The sequence below is a fragment of the Anomaloglossus baeobatrachus genome, chromosome 7 (genome assembly GCF_048569485.1).
Source record: "Anomaloglossus baeobatrachus isolate aAnoBae1 chromosome 7, aAnoBae1.hap1, whole genome shotgun sequence".
Classification (NCBI taxonomy): domain Eukaryota; kingdom Metazoa; phylum Chordata; class Amphibia; order Anura; family Aromobatidae; genus Anomaloglossus; species Anomaloglossus baeobatrachus.
Genome location: NC_134359.1, coordinates 16,740,704 through 16,760,364, shown reverse-complemented (window position 1 = coordinate 16,760,364; position 19,661 = coordinate 16,740,704). Strand labels below are relative to the sequence as shown.

At 48.0% G+C, this 19,661-nt stretch overlaps 1 long non-coding RNA gene across 1 annotated transcript in view; it reads right to left on the bottom strand.

Moving 5' to 3' along the window:
- Nucleotides 1-18,202, bottom strand: part of LOC142245811 (uncharacterized) — a 49,457-nt gene extending 31,255 nt beyond the window's left edge. Inside the window, exons 1-2 of the long non-coding RNA XR_012724795.1 lie at nucleotides 18,014-18,202; nucleotides 9,490-9,643 (exon numbers count right to left, since the gene is read on the bottom strand). This is a non-coding gene — a long non-coding RNA (uncharacterized LOC142245811). The remainder of the gene's footprint in view (nucleotides 1-9,489; nucleotides 9,644-18,013) is intronic.
- Between the last annotated feature and the right edge of the window lie 1,459 nt (nucleotides 18,203-19,661).

Genomic DNA, 19,661 nt, shown 5'->3' with positions numbered 1-19,661 from the left:
CATCATCCCAGTTTATTGCACTAAGACCATCTCTCAACCGTTTAAAATTTACTTTCCTGAAGTTTAGTGTCCTTGTAGCCCCTCTACTAGACATCTTACTAAAGAATACATGAAAACTTATTATTTTGTGATCACTTTTCCCCAAGTAACCCCCAACTTGTATATTTGATATGCGGTCTGGCCTATTGGTTAGTACAAGGTCTAGTAGTGCTCCCCCTCTTGTGGGGTCCTGTACCATTTGTGAAAGGTAATTATCTTTCATTGTTATCAAAAATCTATTTCCTTTGCTGGAACTGCAAGTTTCTGTTCCCCAATTTATATCAGGATAGTTAAAGTCCCCCATAATAATTACCTCTCCGAGACTCGCTGCTTTATCAATTTGCTTTATGAGGAGATTCTCTACCTCTTCCATAATATTCGGCGTCTTATAACACACCCCTATCAGTATTTTATTACTCATTCTCCCCCCTTATCTCCACCCATAGGGACTCTACATTCTCAGTACCCTCACATATGTTGTCACGCAGGATGGGTTTTAAGGATGATTTTACATATAGACACACACCTCCCCCTCGCTTATTTGTACAGTCATTCCTGAATAGGCTATAACCCTGTAAATTAACAGCCCAGTCATAGCTCTCATCCAGCCATGTCTCTGATATCCCCACTATATCATCATTTTCTTCCAACAATATTAATTCTAATTCCTCCACCTTATTTGTGAGGCTTCGGGCATTAGTGTACATGCACGTTACGTATGACTCTGTGCCTGTATTCCTGCTTACTGTATTGACTGTCCTAACCTTTCCCCCCGTACCACCCCCAGTTTCATTACTTGTGCCCTGGTCACTATCTGCACTACATTCCCCTTCTATAAAGTGAATACCCTCGCCCCCCATTCCTAGTTTAAACACTCCTCCAACCTTCTAGCCATTTTCTGCCCCAGCAGAGCTGCACCCTCCCCATTAAGATGCAGCCCATCCCTAGCATAGAATCTGTAGCCAACTGAAAAGTCGGCCCAATTCTCCAGGAACCCAAAACCCTCTTTCCTACACCAATTCCTGAGCCACCTGTTAACCTCCCTGATCTCTCTTTGCCTCTCTGGTGTGGCTCGTGGCACAGGTAGTATTTCCGAAAATACCACCTTTGAGGTCCATGCTTTAAGCTTACAACCTAATTCCCTGAAATCATCTTTAAGGACCTTCCACCTACCTCTAACTTTGTCATTTGTGCCAATGTGTACAATGACCGCTGGGTCCTCCCCAGCCCCTCCCAGTAATCTGTCAACCCGATCAGCGATGTGCCGAACTCGAGCGCCAGGAAGACAACACACTGTTCAGCGATCCCTGTCTTTGTGACAGATTGCCCTATCTGTCCCCCTAATAATTGAGTCCCCCACTACCAGTACCTGTCTTGCCTGCCCTGCACTCCTATTACCCCCCTTACTGGAGCAGACACTCCTCTGGCGTTCAGAGGTCATGCCTTGCTGCAGCAATGCTACCCCTGTAATGACATCCCCCTCATCTGCCAAGTTTGCAAACCTATTGGGGTGTGTCAGTTCAGGACTAGCCTTCCTAGCACTTTTCCCTTTACCCCCCTTTCTAACTGTCACCCAGCTACCTACCTCACCGTCCTGCCGCTCACTACTACGATCCTCCCCCACATCTGACCCAGCAAGCTGCTGCTCAGGGAGCAGCAGACTCCTTTCCATATTGCTAATGCATCTCAGAGTTGCCAGCTGCTCATTTACATCCAGTATCTGGGCTTCCAAATGTGCAACTTGCGCACATCTCGAACAACAGTATGCACCCTCCAACAACAGTATGCACCCTCCAACAACAGTATGCACCCTCCAACAACAGTATGCACCCTCCAACAACAGTATGCACCCTCCAACAACAGTATGCACCCTCCAACAACAGTATGCACCCTCCAACAACAGTATGCACCCTCCAACAACAGTATGCACCCTCGAACGGCTTTTCAAGGACTGCATACATGAGACAAGATGTACACTGGATCGCATTAGCAATAGTGGAGCACATTTTCTAATGGGGATAGCACTAAACAAATGTTAAGTAATTAAACAACTAAATACAAACAATTCTACTCACACTTACTTTTGCTCACACTTTGCTCACTCACGCTCACAATGAAGAAGACAGGCTAAAAGTCTTCCTTCCGGCTGTAACGGCCAAAACCCGGTTCTCCTTGAGCTCGCGGTGACTCTTCACTTATCCCAGAAGGCACTGGGAATATGCAAATTATCCTCGCAAGACTCCTTCCCTGGCTTTATATAATATTTTTTATTATTGTTTCACGGCACTTCGATTTTTTCCCCATTTTTAGTAAAGTATATGGTAAAGTGAATGTCGTCAATTCCAAACTGCGACGTGTAAAGTAACAATTAAGACCTCATAAGATGATGTCGACTGAAAAATACAAAAAAGATATGTAAAGTAGCAGTTGGGGGGATCCAGTACAGATTTGGTTTTGGGGTCCAGTTATACCTCTGGACGCCTCGGAGATCCTGGCACCTGGGACTTGTGATCCTCTCAGATATAATTTTAATTGTGTTTTCTAGATATTTTATATCTTTATTTTTAGATTACTTTGTTTGCCAGTATTATTCGGTTACTGTATGGCAGTATATTTCAAGTATTTGTATAGGGACATTATTTGAGCACTGTATGGTAGTAGTATTTGAGCATTGTACGGCGGTATTTTTCAAGTACTGTATTGGGGTATTATTAGAGCATTGCATAGCGGTATCATTTTAGCACTGTATGGCACCATATAGCGGTATTTTCTATGGCATTTGATGGCACTCCTAGTTAGACACTATACAGTATAATATTTAGACAGTATGGTGTTGGCGGCACTACAAAGCATCATATTGAGACAAATGTGTTTCAGTGTTACTTGAGCACTGTTTGGTAGTATTTTCTTTACATAATAATAGGTGTGCAGTGTATGGCGGTAGTGTTATTTGACCATTGTGTAGCACCATTTTGGGCACCTCCTGTATGAAGTTGGTATGTTAGCATTTTATAGAATAGTTCAGTGTACTTTATATGACGGATAATGGCGGGGGAGTCAGTATAGCGAACCACCACATGCAGGATTCAGCATATACCCACCCTCTCACCCACCGCTCATGTTCTGCCCCATAATACAGGATCCATGCTGGAAATTTCTTTAATAATATCATTACTGTTGCAGACTTGAATAATATCTCACAGTGTATAAGGCTAGGTTGACACTTCCGTTAAAATGTATCAGTCACAATCCGCGGCTATGGTAAACAACGCTATCCGTTTAGCGGATTCCGTTGTGCCCCATAGACTTGTATTAGTGGCGGATTGCGACTGATGACCTTGCGTCGCGGTCAGACGTTTTTTGACTGACCGCCGGGCGGGAGCAACGCAGAATGTAATGTTTTTCTGGCCGTCAAAATTGACGCACCACGCAGGAATCCGCCGCAGTCCGTCACGCTTGTAATGTATGTCTATGGTGCTGGATTCCGTCATGCTCTACTGAGCATGCCCAGCACGTTTGGCACAACCACTGGGCTGTCCCAAACACAAACGGATCATGACTGATCCGTCAAAAAACGGACGCACAGCGGATGTAACGGACGCAACGGATCAGTTTTTTCACAGGATTCCTGTGAAAGGAATCCTGTGAAAAACACATCCATTGCATCAGTTGACAAATTAAAAACGACTGATCCGTTGCTGACGGACCTGACGGATTTAAAACAACGGAAGTGTGAACCTAGCCTAAAGCCTGAGAGAATGATGGAGTGATGGGGCCGTGTTTATGTAGCTGCCTCCTCGCTGGGAGTCTGAGCACTCATTTCCCCTCTCGGTATCGACCTTCCTCGCCACCACAATCCGAGGCGTATCTGGGTGACCTTGGAGCGCCTGGTGGGAAGAAGCGTGTAGAGGAGCTGGGGCCTAGGGTTCAGTCTTCCCATGGACTTTGCTGGGATCAGCACATGAAACAGGAGGGATATTACATTAACCCTTCACATGATGGGGGGAGGTTAAGGTGCAACAATCTATTCCCAATATCGGAACATTAAAAATGAGGCACGCATGATCCGCACCCACTGACAGGGGCATCCTTATCTTTGTCCCCTTATTCTCCACACATCCAGTAACCCATGGATGTCATATTATTGCACTTTTCCATGGTTTCTCTGCTCCATCTTCCATTCTTGCAGGATTCTGGATTATCAGACAATCTGCAGCCAGAATCAGTTGCAATCTATATGAAATGTTTGATCATTGGACGGCAAGTGAAAGGGACATGGTGTCAGGCGGAATTTGGATATTGGAGTCATTTTTTTCACCGTCTAAGTTTATGCATTTTTCTATTTTTACTATTTTGAATCCTATGGAATATTTCTGGAATAGAATGGAATCCTAGGATATTTTGATCCTAAATTAACAGGGGGCCACGACTAGTGGGGGACTGCAGCACTCCTGGGTATTGATGGACAGACAGTCACCTATTTAGTATGGGCCCCCTCCTCGCAACGGTGCAAGTTTACACATATTCCTTATTTTACCCCAAAATGAGAAACCTCTAAACCTGTGCTACATAGCGATCATGTAAGATTCGGATATGTTTGCCGCGACCCCTGTAAGGAGACCCTGGACGTGAGTGTTTGACTATAGGAAGCGTTCCCTATAATGAGAGCAGTGTAACGAGGCCCAGAGACAATTTGTACCTTTGTGGGGAGATTACAGGATTCTGCTAATCCGACTTTAATCATTTAAGACCTGTGAGTACTTGGTGACTTTAGGAGGCCTAGGATTAACCCCTGCAATGCCAGGAGAGTCGCTGTACCTTACCTGGCTGCATCCTGATGGCTTCACTCGTAAAGGAAGGGTTAACGACGTCGTGAATAGGAACTGAAGAGGAACTGTTATATTAGATGATATTAGCAGATCCCGGCTAATCCACGCAGCCCGACGGATGGCGAACTAGAATAATATCCAGGGTGGAGGTCAATAACGCTCAGCTGATGGATCAGATGAGAATATGCTCAGGTATCGGTGGAGGACTGACTGTGCATGAGGGGTGTACTAAAATAAATCATCCATAGTATTAATGGTAAAAAAATTTAAAGGGAATCTGTCAGCTTGTTTTAACCCCAAACTATTTATATTCACATGTAGTTTTTTCAAAGACAAGTCCATCAATACCTTTACATGACAAGTCCATTTTTCCTATACTGAGAAATTAGAAATTCCTATACTGAGGTCACTCCAGCTCTATTCCCCACATAGCGCCGCCTTCTCCTGCCTGACTGACAGCATCTATGCTTTGTGGCTTCAGACAAAGGATATGTCTGTCATGGAAGAGAAGGGAGGTCTGGGTGGGGAATAGGGTATGCACACCAGTGACTATGTAAGGGGAATACATGAAATAGCAGAAACTGCTGTGTGAATACTGACATGAAAAACTCAATAGCTATATGCAAGAATGAAATGTGAAAAATGGAATCTGCATTACTGCCATGAACATATGAATCAAGAGAAATTTAGCTACTGAATTGATCAATGCAATAGAGCCCCAACACTACGCCAAAGTATTTCTCTACGTTGGGGTCCCTAGCTTGTGCGCGTCCTCTCATGCAGTTAAAAAAACCTACCGTGCATGGGAAGCTGAGACCCAGGCTATATATACGATGTGGATTGGCAATAGGTGTGTGGGGAGGGTTCACAAACGAAAAACTACTAACAAATAAGAAATAACGTTTGGAACTCCATTCTATGTCTGAACTGGGTGCAAAAACCTAAAAAAACATCACTATGGGGAGATAAGGTATGCACACCAGTGACTATGCAAGGGGAATACATGGAATAGCAGAAACTGCTGTGTGAATACTGACATGAAAAACTCAATAGCTATGTGTAAGAATGAAATGTGAAAAATGGAACCTGCATTACTGCCATGAATATATGAATAAAGACAAATTTAGCTACTGAATTGATCAATGCAGAAGAGCCCCAACACTACGCCAAAGTATTTCTCTACGTTGGGGTCCCTAGCTTGTGCGCGTCCTCTCATGCAGTTAAAAAAACCTACCGTAGTTTTTCGTTTGTGAACCCTCCCCATACACACCTATTGCCAATCCACATCGTATATATAGCCTGGGTCTCAGCTTCCCATGCACGGTAGGTTTTTTTTAACTGCATGAGAGGACGCGCACAAGCTAGGGACCCCAACGTGGAGAAATACTTTGGCGTAGTGTTGGGGCTCTATTGCATTGATCAATTCAGTAGCTAAATTTCTCTTTATTCATATATTCATGGCAGTAATGCAGGTTCCATTTTTCACATTTCATTCTTACATATAGCTATTGAGTTTTTCATGTCAGTATTCACACAGCAGTTTCTGCTATTACATGTATTCCCCTTACATAGTCACTGGTGTGCATACCTTATCTCCCCATAGTGATGTTTTTTTAGGTTTTTGCACCCAGTTCAGACATAGAATGGAGTTCCAAACGTTATTTCTTATTTATTAATTGGGTGGGGAATAGAGCTGGAGTGACCGAGGCTTCAGACCTACCAGAGCTCTTCATCCTCATTTGTATATCTGTCACGCTTCCCGATCCCCGGCGCCACCTGCCACTCACCACTCCGGTCCCCGGTCCCTCTGCCCGCGGTTGCTCCTCTCACTCCCACTCCTCTGCGTCCTCCATGCCTCCCGCCCACCGGCTCTGGCGTCCCCCTGCGATCCAGGACACGCTGTCTGGCTCCCCTGCATCTCCTTCACAGCGTCCTGTACTGGCCTCTGGCACCCGAGCCTCACGCATGCGCTCACTCACCTTGTCTTAAAGGGCCAGTATCCCGGAAACAGGATATGACAAGATACAGGTACAGGGTGTCACAAACCACCGGGGGGGTCACTCAGAAATCCCCCGCGCTGGCTACCAGTACGTCACAATCGGGGGGTAACAAGTGGGGGTCACCCCTCCTTTATACCTCCCGACCGACAGACAGAGCACGTGACGCGCTCTCTAGCGCCCCTCTTATAGTCAGGCCAATTATGGAATTGCCCGACAATAAGCAAGGAGGCCGCTATACTACTTATGCCGATTATTGAAGGGTCCCCAGTGAGAGTAGGGTATATATTCCCCCGACCTCCGCGGGCGGAATATATAAAACCTCCCCGAATCTCACTGGCCTCCCCACAATAATCCTTGGCACAACTCGCTGCCACCAACCGCTTCACGGTAACTATTAGCCGAACACCCAGACGTGGGATTCAAGATCGAGATAACAGAACAGCCCAAGATTAATTATATAATTTAATCAGCCTAAAGCACACTAGAACTACAATATATACAATAGGGAATCTACAGAATATACATATGTCAGAGTACAGTTACAGATAAAGCATGGTTTACAAACAGGTATGCAATTCAATCAGTTACCTTGTGCGTCTGGCCACAGGGGGGCGCTGTAGACCAGGTTTCCAGGAACTCCCACAGATGTTTCCTACACGTGACCCCCAGCGAAAGAACACTGGAAAATGGCCGAAGTAGGGTTATCAACCTGGGCAAATCCAGGTCCCCTCCTACCTTAGTGACCTCAGAGGGAGCACTGCTCCACCCCTGGCTGGAGTTATGGACAATCCACAACATGGAATATGGGCCATAACTTTGCCTGGGAGCGTCGTAGGCGGACGCCAATGCTCTCATTGTGACAGTTATGAATTTAGCTACAGAATGAGAGGACTCATGACTCGTCTACTAGTTCCACATTGGCTGATATCACGCCTGGGGTATTTCCCAAGCTCCCGCTCCCATAAAAAGGGTGTGCCAGCATCGTCCGCATGCGGAGACACCATTTTTATGGTTGCCATATTTATCGGAAATATGGCTTGCGAGATATGAACCATTTTTTACTGGAGTCGTTCTGTCTGGATACTTCCAAGCTTGCTAATTAGATAGCAGCTCCTACCACAGGGTCACGGCAGGGAGTCATCCTGTGTCCATTGTTCCCACATCATCTCATCTCCATATCACAGGAGATGGCCATGGAGGTGTAACACCTTCACAGATGCTGGACATTGAGAACAAGAAGGGAGGGGGGCACTGCCAGGGAGTGATGAGCGATTATGACTGGAAGTCATAATTCATCTTCATATCCCGGGATTTGCCTCACACAGGGTATATAAGATTTTCCTTTTCTGGTGGGCGGTGCCTGTTCAACGTGTTCCCTAAGCTAGGTGCTCAGGTCCCCTTGTGCTTTGTCTCTCCGTTAACACTGTCTCATCCACAGACTCCGTCCGCTGGTCCTGACTACCGGTTCTGCAGGAAGTGTCCCGGTGACCGTCTGCTGAGGATCCCGTCATCTTCCGTCAGCCTATTCCCGTCACCGATCCTCGACTCCACCCGGTACATCCGCCTGCATGGCTCACTGGACCCGTACCCAGTCTGCTGTTCCTACCCGGCACCTGAACCCGGTTCCCGCCATCCATCCTGCCCACGGTGCCTTTGAACTCAAAGACATTCCCTGCAAATCCCTGAAGGACTCGTACCCCTAGTGTTTCGGCTACTGTGCATCTAGGCCCTCTGGTGGGGTGATCGGACAGTCCCTGTATAGGGGTTAGCTCCGGGTTTCCTCACTGGGGGAGTCCGGTGCACGGCCTAGTGAATCCACCACCAGGACGTTACAATATCTTTTTAGCAGCACTATCTGAGTTATAAAAAAATTTGTTTAAAAGAACTGAAGTCCTCAGTGGTTGATACCTTTTTACTTGTATCTGAGTTATGTAAGGAAACGTTATTTGGATTCTGTATATTATATGAGGCACTGCAACTTGCAGTATCATAAAGGTTCTTGCACATGGTATCTTTTAGACCTCTGGTGTTCCCCCTAAGATTTGCCAGAGGAAGATGCTTCAGGACACACCGGTATCTTTTGTTTTGTCCCAAGCGTCTTTCGATCATTTTTTTATCCCTTTCACCGGTGTTTTTTTTTTTTTACATTGTGGTATAATCTATTCCAAGCAGAAGCCAAGTGAACAATGGTCAGGTCACTTCTTTTAGCTGTTTCAACTACTTGTCACCTCTGAAAAAGACATCATGTTCACATACCCTTAGGCTATGTGCGCCCGCTGAGTATTAGGTGCAGAAATTTTCTGCATCTAATCTGCAGCTTCTGTCCAAAAAACGCATGCATTTTTCTTAATGAAGTCAATGGGTGGAAGGGCAAAAAACGTCCCAACAATTGACGCACTGCTGGTTATTTTTTGCACCAAATCTGCAAGGAAAAAATAAGCAACGTGCGCACAACATTACAGAATTGTCACTGATTTTACTGGCATCAAGACAGACACAGGCCGATCTACGCGTTTTGAGCTGCATGCTCTTATGCATGGTCCAGGTTGAAACGCATAGACCGGCCTGTGTCTACTTTTCAAATACCATAATTCTATGGAATAAATAAAGCAATTACAAACTTTTTTATGCAGAAGTTTTGTGGCTGCTGGTTTACGGTACTTTCTTGGCTCATTACCGCACAGGAGCCAGCCTCCTTCTTTCCGAGCACCTTGGCTTTCAAGATGCCCTAATTTATTCATGATGACTGAGCTGATGTGTTTTCTTCTTTTTTGGCTATAAAGACAGACACGAGGATTTGTGACAAATCTGCACCAAATCTGCATTTAAACAAAACACCTAAAAACACACACACAGCCTTATATTACTAGGCAGTATTATGTGGACTGAAATGAATACGGTATATCATTGTTTAGATGCGGTATATTACTTTACCACTATGTGGCGATGTTAAGTGCTGCGTGTAGCAGTAGAATCTGACAATATGACAATATTATGTTTGCTTTGAAGGCTGTTTCATCATCTTAAATGGGGTAAGATTACATAGTGCTTGTAAAAACAAGCAATTTATTTATTAAATATCCTCTCTGTTCTCAAGAACAGGGGGATTTTTAATGCTATAGTTTATTCCTTATTGCCCAGGTTATCAGCTACCTCTGCACTTTATCAGTGGTGGCCGGTCTCCTAAGTTAGGAGTGCAGCTCTTATAAGCGCTTTGCTCTAGAACGTGTAGCTGTAGAGGTAGACATAAAAGATAAGAAACCCCTTTAAAGCGCACCAATCACCAGGATTTTCCTATATCACCTAAAGCCAGTGCTATACTGGCACTATCAGACTGATTCTATACATACAGTGCTGTACTGGCACTATCAGACTGATTCTATACATACAGCGCTATACTGGCACTATCAGACTGATTCTATACATACAGTGCTATACTGGCACTATCAGGCTGATTCTATACATACAGTGCTATACTGGAGCTATCAGGCTGACTCTATACATACAGTGCTATACTGGCCATATCAGGCTGATTCTATACATACAGTGCTATACTGGCGCTATCAGGCTGATTCTATACATACAGTGCTATACTGGCACTATCAGGCTGATTCTATACATACAGCGCTATACTGGCACTATCAGACTGATTCTATACATACAGTGCTATACTGGCACTATGAGGCTGATTCTATACATACAGTGCTGTACTGGCACTATCAGACTGATTCTATACATACAGCGCTATACTGGCACTATCAGACTGATTCTATACATACAGTGCTATACTGGCACTATCAGGCTGATTCTATACATACAGTGCTATACTGGAGCTATCAGGCTGACTCTATACATACAGTGCTATACTGGCCATATCAGGCTGATTCTATACTGTCACGGCCAGGTGGACGGGCAGACCCAGGAGGTGGATCCACTGGGCCGAACTCCTAGATGGTAGTAAAGAGTCCGGTAGCTGGAACACTATAAACAGCAGAACAGTCCGTGCACACGAGTATAGCGGAGAAGTCCCTGGGACCACGGAGTCACGGGTGGTAGTCCGGGTGACGCAGCTCAGGTTCGGAAGCCGAGATGATGTCAGGCGGGGTCCGGAACCTTTGGAGCGAGATGACGAGTCACCGCAGGGATCCGGGATGGTGCGGACTGTCAGGATGGCAGATGGACAGCGTTCGGGGTTCAGGATACGGCAGGACTGGATGGCGAGGCAGGCACGGCTCTACAAGAGAGATAGGTGAGTATATCACAAAAACACCAGGAGACCTGACTCCTAGCTTAGGAAACACGAAGATCAGGCCCCGCCCCCTTGGACAATAAACCCCTTTATACCCTGTACCTGATTAGCCTCATTTCCTGTTAATGGACGCTGGCCCTTTAAGAAAGGGTCAGTGACCGCGCGCGCGCCCTAATGCGCATGCGCGCGGCCCGGGTGCCAGAAGCCAGGGAAGGAAGCTGAGAGGAGGACGCAGGGGAGCCGGCCAGGGCCTGGGAAGCCGTCGGGCGCCGGGATCGGAGACCAGGGGGCCTGGGAAGGACGGGCACCGGAGGCTGGAGAGCGGGGAGTGTGGCAGGTGAGCCGGGGAGCGGGGCTGAGGACCCGGGGAGCGGAACAGAGGACCCGGGAAGGGGAGCCGAGGACCCGGGGAGCGTGACAGTACCCCCCCCCCCACGCCCCCCTCCCCGCAACCGGGACATGAAGGCACGGATCAGAGGAGTGCCCACGTTCTCCCTGGGCTCCCAGGACCTATCCTCAGGACCATACCCTTCCCAGTCCACCAGGAAGAACTGTCGACCTCGAACGGTCTTCATGGCCACGATATCCCTTACCTCATAGATGTCGTCATCGGCAATAGGTGGAGGAGCCGGACTGGCAGCAGCGGAGAAGGGACCAAGGACAACCGGCTTGAGCAGGGAGACGTGGAATGAGTTGGGTATCCTCATCGTGGCCGGGAGCTGTAGCTTGTAGGAGACCTCATTGATCTTGTTGAGGACTTTAAACGGCCCAATGTAGCGAGGACCCAGCTTGTATGATGGTATCTTCAGGCGGACGTACTGGGAAGCAAGCCAGACGAGATCTCCAGGAGAGAAACACGGAGGGTCCAGACGTTTCTTGTCTGCGTGTCTTTTCATCCGCAGGGAAGCACGCGCAAGGGACGCTTTGACAGAGTCCCAAATGGTTGCAAAGTCACGGGCTACTGTATCTGCAGCAGGGACATCCGAAGAAGGAGATACAGGCAATGGGATGGAAGGCTGAAGTCCGTAAACGACATGGAAGGGAGAGCTGGAGGACGACTCACTGATGTGGTGGTTGTGGGAGAATTCAGCCCAAGGAAGGAGAGCGGACCAGTCGTCGTGATGGGCGTTAACATAGTGACGTAAGAAAGAGGTCAAGATTTGATTGACCCTCTCTACCTGGCCATTAGACTGAGGATGGTATGCAGATGAAAAGTCCAGAGTCACTCCCAGATGTGTACAGAGAGCCCTCCAGAAGCGGGAGGTGAACTGAGTTCCTCTGTCGGACACGATGTGTAATGGAAAGCCATGCAAGCGGAAGATGTGTTGTATATAGGCGTCCGCGAGTTCCTGAGCAGAGGGCAGTCCAGCCATAGGGACGAAATGGGCCATTTTAGAGAACCGGTCCACCACGACCCATATGACTGTGTGTCCGGAGGACAATGGCAAGTCCGTAATAAAGTCCATTGCTATGTGTTGCCACGGAACTGAGGGTATCGGCAGAGGCAGAAGATGGCCATATGGGAGGTGTTTGGGCGTCTTGTTCCTGGCACAAGAGGAACAGGCGGATACAAAAGCAGCGACGTCCGTGCGAAGGGATGGCCACCAATAATGACGTACAATCGCACCCCATGTCTTTTTCTGACCAGCATGACCGGCTGTTTTCGAGGCATGACCCCAGTGTAACACTTTTTTCCTGTCTACCTCGGAGACGTAGGTCTTCCCGGGCGGTATCTGGGCCAGGGTGACAGGGGTCACCGGAATGATTTTACTAGGACAAATGATGGGTTGGGTAGTCTCTTCCTCCTGCTCCATGGGCATGAAAGACCTGGACAAGGCATCCGCGCGTACATTCTTGTCCGCGGGTCGGAAGTGAAGCTGGAAATCAAACCTGGCAAAGAATAGGGACCACCTGGCTTGCCGTGGGTTCAGACGCTGAGCGGACCGTAGGTATTCCAAGTTCTTGTGGTCCGTGTAAATAATCACGGGGTACACTGCCCCTTCCAGGAGGTAGCGCCATTCCTCCAAAGCCAGTTTGACTGCCAAGAGCTCTCGGTCACCGATGGTGTAGTTGCGTTCAGGCGCTGAGAAGCCCTTGGAGAAGAATCCGCAAGTCACCATCTTCCCGGAGGAGGACTTTTGCATGAGCACTGCTCCGGCTCCTGAGGAGGAGGCATCCACCTCCAATGTGAACTGGCGGTTTAACTCCGGACGGTGGAGTACAGGAGAGGAAGCAAAAGCCCGCTTCAGAGAGCCAAACGCGGCGTCAGCCGCAGGTGACCAGTCCTTTGGATTAGCCTCCTTCTTAGTCAAAGCGGAGAGAGGAGCAGTCAAGGCAGAGAAGTGAGGGATAAACTGGCGGTAGTAGTTGGCGAATCCCAGGAAGCGTTGGATTGCCTTCAGTCCAGAAGGAGGAGGCCAGTTGAGAATGGCGGAGACCTTCTTGGGATCCATCTGCAGTCCAGTATCAGAGATGATGTACCCCAGAATGGGGAGAGAAGACTGCTCAAAGACACACTTCTCATACTTTGCGTACAGACGATTCTCTCTCAGTCTTTGTAGAACCAGCTGTACGTTTTCTCTGTGGGTTTGGAGGTCCGGAGAGAAGACAAGGATGTCATCTAGATACACTACCACACAGATGTAGAGAAGGTCCCGGAACACGTCGTTCACCAGTTCTTGAAAGACGGCAGGAGCGTTACACAGGCCGAAGGGCATCACGCAGTATTCATAATGTCCATCGCGCGTATTGAACGCGGTTTTCCATTCGTCACCAGAGCGGATGCGTACCAGATTGTAAGCACCCCGAAGATCCAGCTTGGTGAACACACGAGCTCCTCTAAGCCGGTCAAACAATTCGGGAATGAGCGGCAGAGGGTACTTGTTTTTTACGGTGATTTGATTCAAACCCCGGTAGTCTATGCATGGGCGTAAGTCGCCCTCTTTCTTCTTGACAAAGAAGAAACCTGCTCCAGCAGGAGAGGAGGATCTCCGAATGAACCCCCTTGCCAGGCTCTCTGAGATGTAAGCAGACATGGCCCTTGTTTCGGCTGGAGATAAAGGATATATCCGTCCTCGTGGTGGTGTTGTTCCTGGGAGCAGGTCGATGGCACAATTGTATGGACGATGCGGCGGCAGTACCTCGGATTCCTTTTTATCAAAGACATCTGCAAAGGACCAATAGGCCGAGGGCAGCCCCGGTAGGTTCTCTGGAACCGGAGATCGTCGGATGGGTTGTATGGACTTTAGGCACCTCTCATGACACGAAGAGCCCCATCGGGTGATTTCGCCAGTGCCCCAGGTAACTGATGGTTCGTGTGTCCGCAACCATGGAAGTCCCAGCAGGATCTGGTGGGACATGTGTGGGAGGACGTAGAAAGCGATGTTCTCGGTGTGAAGGGCACCGATACGCAGTTCGACCGGCCTGGTGATCCAGGAGATGGTGTCAGAGAGGGGTCTCCCATCCACCGAGGCAATCACTAGGGGCTTGTCGAGTGGAATAACAGGCACCCGGTACTTGTCCACCGTGGCCTGCTGGATGAAATTGCCTGCTGCCCTGGAATCGAGGTAGGCATCAGCCGTGAACCGCGTCTCTCCCGTTGTCACTTGCACTGTCCATGTAACCGGGTCAGAGAGAGTCCCAGCACCTAGGGTGGCCTCTCCTACCAACCCTAGGCTTTGGAGTTTCCCGGCCTTTCTGGACAGGAGCGTAGCAGGTGTGTGCCCTCACCGCAGTAAAAGCAGAGACCCTTGGCGAGCCGCTCTGCTCGACGTTGTTCAGACTGACGCACTCGGTCGATCTGCATGGGCTCGTGGACGGGAGCCCCAGCTGTCGATGACTGAAGTACGGAGGGTTTCTGCGGAGGAGAGGAATGCCGAACCGGACGTCTCTCACGGGACACTTCCTTGGAACGCTCCTGAAAGCGAATGTCCACTCGAGTCGCTAGGGCAATCAGGGCATCCAGGGTGGTCGGTACGTCACGACCCGCCAGCTCGTCTTTAATTCGCCCTGAGAGTCCTTCCCAGAAGGCGGCGGTTAGGGCCTCGTTGTTCCACCCGAGTTCTGAGGCCAGGGTGCGAAACCGGATCGCGTATTGACCCACCGTCAGAGTCCCCTGACGTAACCGGAGAAGAGACGAAGCAGACGCGGAGGCGCGTCCGGGCTCATCAAAGGTACCACGGAATGCCTGCAGGAAGTCCTGGATGTTCGTGGTCACAGGATCCCCCTTCTCCCACAAGGGGTTCATCCACGCCAGTGCCTCACCCTCTAGATGGGACATGATGAAGGCGACCTTGGCTTGGTCGGAGGCAAACAAATGCGGCAGCTGCGTGAAATGGAGGGAGCATTGGTTTAAGAATCCCCTGCAGGTCTTGGGGTCTCCAGCGTACCGGGGTGGTGAAGCCAACCGAAGTCTGGTGGTATCTGAAGAAGTCGCCACAGGAGCTGGATCCGTGGATTGACTAGTGGAAGCCCGAGATGCTGAAGACGTGACTGCCGCTTGTAGCGTGTTCAGGCGGGCGTCCACAGAAGACATAAATTGCAGCATGCGGGTCTGAGTCTCACGCTGGCGTTGGAGTTCCTCCTGTACGGCTGCTAGTGCTGCAGCGGGATCCATGGCCTGATCTTACTGTCACGGCCAGGTGGACGGGCAGACCCAGGAGGTGGATCCACTGGGCCGAACTCCTAGATGGTAGTAAAGAGTCCGGTAGCTGGAACACTATAAACAGCAGAACAGTCCGTGCACACGAGTATAGCGGAGAAGTCCCTGGGACCACGGAGTCACGGGTGGTAGTCCGGGTGACGCAGCTCAGGTTCGGAAGCCGAGATGATGTCAGGCGGGGTCCGGAACCTTTGGAGCGAGATGACGAGTCACCGCAGGGATCCGGGATGGTGCGGACTGTCAGGATGGCAGATGGACAGCGTTCGGGGTTCAGGATACGGCAGGACTGGATGGCGAGGCAGGCACGGCTCTACAAGAGAGATAGGTGAGTATATCACAAAAACACCAGGAGACCTGACTCCTAGCTTAGGAAACACGAAGATCAGGCCCCGCCCCCTTGGACAATAAACCCCTTTATACCCTGTACCTGATTAGCCTCATTTCCTGTTAATGGACGCTGGCCCTTTAAGAAAGGGTCAGTGACCGCGCGCGCGCCCTAATGCGCATGCGCGCGGCCCGGGTGCCAGAAGCCAGGGAAGGAAGCTGAGAGGAGGACGCAGGGGAGCCGGCCAGGGCCTGGGAAGCCGTCGGGCGCCGGGATCGGAGACCAGGGGGCCTGGGAAGGACGGGCACCGGAGGCTGGAGAGCGGGGAGCGTGGCAGGTGAGCCGGGGAGCGGGGCTGAGGACCCGGGGAGCAGAACAGAGGACCCGGGAAGGGGAGCCGAGGACCCGGGGAGCGTGACATATACATACAGTGCTATACTGGCGCTATCAGGCTGATTCTATACATACAGTGCTATACTGGCACTATCAGGCTGATTCTATACATACAGTGCTATACTGGCACTATCATGCTGATTCTATACATACAGTGCTATACTGGCACTATGAGGCTGATTCTATACATACAGCACTATACTGGCACTATCAGGCTGATTCTATACATACAGTGCTATACTGGCACTATCAGGCTGATTCTATATATACAGTGCTATACTAGCGCTATCAGGCTGATTCTATACATACAGTGCTATACTGGCACTATCAGACTGATTCTATACATACAGTGCTATACTGGCACTATCAGGCTGATTCTATACATACAGTGCTATACTGGCACTATCAGGCTGATTCTATACATACAGTGCTATACTGGCACTATCAGGCTGATTCTATATATACAGTGCTATACTAGCGCTATCAGGCTGATTCTATACATACAGTGCTATACTGGCGCTATCAGGCTGATTCTATACATACAGTGCTATACTGGCACTATCAGGCTGATTCTATACATACAGTGCTATACTGGCGCTATCAGGCTGATTCTATACATACAGTGCTATACTGGCACTATCAGGCTGATTCTATACATACAGCGCTATACTGGCACTATCAGACTGATTCTATACATACAGTGCTATACTGGCACTATGAGGCTGATTCTATACATACAGTGCTGTACTGGCACTATCAGACTGATTCTATACATACAGCGCTATACTGGCACTATCAGACTGATTCTATACATACAGTGCTATACTGGCACTATCAGGCTGATTCTATACATACAGTGCTATACTGGAGCTATCAGGCTGACTCTATACATACAGTGCTATACTGGCCATATCAGGCTGATTCTATACATACAGTGCTATACTGGCGCTATCAGGCTGATTCTATACATACAGTGCTATACTGGCACTATCAGGCTGATTCTATACATACAGCGCTATACTGGCACTATCAGACTGATTCTATACATACAGTGCTATACTGGCACTATGAGGCTGATTCTATACATACAGTGCTATACTGGCACTATCAGGCTGATTCTATACATACAGCGCTATACTGGCACTATCAGGCTGATTCTATACATACAGTGCTATACTGGCGCTATCAGGCTGATTCTATACATACAGTGCTATACTGGCACTATCAGGCTGATTCTATACATACAGCGCTATACTGGCACTATCAGACTGATTCTATACATACAGTGCTATACTGGCACTATGAGGCTGATTCTATACATACAGTGCTATACTGGCACTATCAGGCTGATTCTATACATACAGCGCTATACTGGCACTATCAGGCTGATTCTATACATACAGTGCTATACTGGCACTATCAGGCTGATTCTATACATACAGTGCTATACTGGCACTATCAGGCTGATTCTATACATACAGTGCTATACTGGCACTATCAGGCTGATTCTATACATACCTTTAGTTGTCAGCTCAGATGTATAAGTTTTGAAATTCAAGAAAGTAAAGTTTGTAAAATGAACAGCTTCTTGAGTGACAGCAGCTGATAGCTTGGGGGGAGTATTCATAGTTATCCCCCCCCCCCCCCGTTACTTATGCTAATTCTATTATACAATCGATTTACGTTGTGACTAGAAGGACCTGTGATGATGCCATGTGACCAGAAGGGGCAAAGCCTCAGCCAACAGAAACATGTTGCTTCCTTGTATTATCTATGTTGGCTGAGGCCCCACCCCTTCTGGTCACATGGGTATGATGCTGTCACTCAACAAGCTGCTCATTTTACAAGCTTTACTTGCTTGTGTTTCAAAACCTATACATCCGAGCTGACAACTAAAGATATGTGTAGAATCAGCCTGATATTGCCAGTATAGCACTGTATGTATGGAATCAGCCTGATAGTGCCAGTATAGCACTGTATATATAGAATCAGCCTGATACTGCCAGTATAGCACTGTATGTATAGAATTAGCCTGATAGTGCTAGTATAGCACTGTATGTATAGAATCAGCCTGATAGTGCCAGTATAGCACTGTGTGTATAGAATCAGCCCGATAGCGCCAGTACAGCACTGTATGTATAAAATCAGCCTGATAGCGCCAGTATAGCCCTGTATGTATAGAATCAGCCTGATAGTGCCAGTATAGCACTGTATGTATAGAATCAGCCTGATAGTGCCAGTATAGCACTGTATGTATAGAATCAACCTAATAGTGCCAGTATAGCACTGTATGTATAGAATCTGCCTGATAGTGCCAGTATAGCACTGTATGTATAGAATCAGCCTGATAGTGCTAGTATAGCACTGTATGTATAGAATCAGCCTGATAGTGCCAGTATAGCACTGTATATATAGAATCAGCCTGATAGTGCCAGTATAGCACTGTATGTATAAAATCAGCCTGATAGTGCCAGTATAGCACCGTATGTATAGAATCAGCCTGATAGTGCCAGTATAGCACTGTATGTATAGAATCAGCCTGATAGTACCAGTATAGCACTGTATGTATAGACTCAGCCTGATAGTGCCAGTATAGCACTGTATGTATAGAATCAGCCTGATAGTGCCAGTATAGCACTGTATGTATAGAATCAGCCTGATAGTACCAGTATAGCACTGTATGTATAGACTCTGCCTGATAGTGCCAGTAAAGCACTGTATGTATAGACTCTGCCTGATAGTGCCAGTAAAGCACTGTATGTATAGACTCAGCCTGATAGTGCCAGTATAGCACTGTATGTATAGACTCAGCCTGATAGCGCCAGTATAGCACTGTAAATATAGAATCAGCCTGATAGCGCCAGTATAGCACTGTATATTATAGAATCAGCATGATTGCGCCAGTATAGCACTGTATGTATAGAATCAGCCTGATAGTGCCAGTATAGCACTGTATGTATAGAATCAGCATGATTGCGCCAGTATAGCACTGTATATATAGAATCAGCCTGATAGCCCCAGTATAGCACTGTATATATAGAATCAGCCTGATAGTGCCAGTATAGCACTGTATGTATAGAATCAGCCTGATAGTGCCAGTATAGCACTCTATGTATAGAATCAGTCTGATAGTGCCAGTATAGCACTGTATGTGCAGAATCAGCCT